At 41.6% G+C, this 2500-nt stretch overlaps 1 protein-coding gene across 1 annotated transcript in view; it reads right to left on the bottom strand.

Moving 5' to 3' along the window:
• LRPPRC (leucine rich pentatricopeptide repeat containing) overlaps positions 1-2500 on the bottom strand; it is a 203060-nt gene that overhangs the window by 106470 nt on the left and 94090 nt on the right. The gene's annotated exons all lie outside the window — the stretch shown is intronic.

Below are 2500 nucleotides of genomic sequence, written 5' to 3'. Positions count from 1 at the left end.
ATGCGTGATGAGCGAGCGTGGTGTCTTCGCGATGCCTCTCTGAAAATTGGAATGTGCCTGCAAATCTTCACAGATTTAAACACCATCGACCTTATGTAAATAAAGGAGCTCGGCATTATGGGAAGCGAAGGATGCCCCGCTGGCTTCTTAATTCAAAATATTAACATGGTCACCAAGTGAATCAAGGGCAGCGTTCTGATCAAATATCCAGGAGTAAATTCACACAAAAAAGAGCAAGAAAATGTATTAAAAGTAAAAAACAGACTAACTAAAAGGGCTCTACATCCTGAGATAGCACCACCTTTGTCAACAGGCTGTGTCAGGTACTGCAGTGGAATCCCATTAAAATGAATATTGAAGCGCTGCAATACAAGACACAGCCAACAGACAGTTGTGGCGCTGTTTTTTGTTTTTTTTCTGAATCCCCATTATATGAAAACTGTCATCTGTTCACCCACACTAAACCCGATACACCGTGGTATAGTGTGGGTGAACAGGAGACTGGTGCAGGGTTTCTGACCAATATACGTACCTGCATTCCGGCGCCCGGTCCTTCTTGAATTGCGTGCTGGAGGCGGGTCCGCTGGCTGGATTTGAACATTCATGGGCGCAGGTCACACGAGTGCTTGTGCCTACTAGCAGCAGCAGGAAGTCGCGGCAGACACGCCCCCTTCATCATACTGCCGTGGCCCCGTACAGGAGAGCGCGAGGGGTTATATTGCACTACAGTTCTCCTTTAAGGTTGTGTGTGATATTACAACTTGGCTCAATTCACTTCAATGGAGCTGAGCTGCAATACCACATATAACCTAAGAACAGGGGTGGTGCTATGTTTGAAGAAATCTAAATGTTTGCCAATTCTGTTTGGCACATGTATTCTTCTACTTTTAGCAAATACAGTCATAGCCGTAAATGTTGGCACCCCTGAAATTTTTCAAGAAAATTAAGTATTCCTCACAGAAAATGATTGCAGTAACACATGTTTTGCTATACACATGTTCATTCCCTTTGTGTGTATTGGAACTAAATCAAAAAAGGGAGGAAAAAAAGCAAATTGCACATAATGTCACCAAACTCCAAAAATGGGCTGGACAAAATTATTGGCACTTTTTCAAAATTGTGGATAAATAAGATTGTTTCAAGCATGTGATGCTCCTTTAAACTCACCTGGGGCAAGTAACAGGTGTGGGCAATATAAAAATCACACCTGAAAGCAGATAAAATGGAGAGAAGTTCACTTAGTCTTTGCATTATGTGTCTGTGTGTGCCACACTAAGCATGGACAACAGAAAGAGAAGATAACTGTTTGAGGACTTGAGAACCAAAATTGTGGAGAAATATCAACAATCTCAAGGTTACAAGTTCATCTCCAGAGATCTAGATTTGCCTTTGTCCACAGTGCGCAACATTATCAAGAAGTTTGCAACCCATGGCACTGTAGCTAATCTCCACGGGCGTAGACAGAAGATAAAAATTGATGAAAGGTGTCAACGCAGGATAGTCCGGATGGTGGATAAGCAGCCCCAAACAAGTTCCAAAGATATTCAAAGATAAGATATACCCCACTGTTGACACAGAGACATAAAAAAGACAACATTTTGGCAAAATGAACTTGAGTAAGCCAAAATCCTTCTGGGAAAACGTCTTGTGGACAGATGAGACCAAAATAGAGCTTTTTGGTAAAGCACATATTCTACTGTAAATACCGAAAATGGAAAGAGGCCTGCAAAGAAAAGAACACAGTACCTACAGTGAAATATGGTGGAGGTTCAATTATGTTTTGGGTTGTTATGCTGCCTCTGGTACTGGGTGCCTTGAATGTGTGCAAGACATCATGAAATCTGAGGATTACCAATGGATTTTGGGTCGCACTGTACAGCCCAGTGTCAGAAAGCTGGATTTGCGTCTTCCAGCACAACAATGCCCTCAATATACGTCAAAAAGCCCCCAGAAATGGATGGTAACAAAGTGCTGGAGAGATCTGAAGTGGCAGCAATAAGTCCAGATCTAAATCCCATTGAACACCTGTGGACAGATCTTAAAATTACTGTTGGGAAAAGGCGCCTTCCAATAAGAGACCTGGAGCAGTTTGCAAAGGAAGAGTGGTCCAACATTCCGGCTGAGAGGTATAAGAAGCTTATTGATGGTTATAGGAAGCGACTGATTTAGTTTTTTTTCTCCAAAGGGTGTGCAAACAAATATTAAGTTAAATGGTGCCAATTATTTTGTCCAGACCATTTTTGGAGTTTAGTGTGACATTATGTCCAATTTGGTTTGTTTTTTCCCCTTTTTTGGTTTAGTTCCAATAAACAAAGGGAATAAACATGTGTATAGCAAAACATGTGTTACTGCAATCCTTTTCTGTGAGAAATACTTCATTTTCTTGAAAAATTTCAGTGGGTGCTAACATTTACGGCCATGACTGTATCTCTAACAGTGTTTCCCAAACAGGGTGCCTCCAGCTGTTGCAAAACTACAACTCTCAACATACTGGGAGTTG

The sequence above is a fragment of the Hyla sarda genome, chromosome 3 (assembly GCF_029499605.1).
Source record: "Hyla sarda isolate aHylSar1 chromosome 3, aHylSar1.hap1, whole genome shotgun sequence".
Lineage (NCBI taxonomy): Eukaryota > Metazoa > Chordata > Amphibia > Anura > Hylidae > Hyla > Hyla sarda.
The sequence above is the reverse complement of the archived record's forward strand: the minus strand, read 5'-3'. Positions and strand labels throughout refer to the sequence as shown.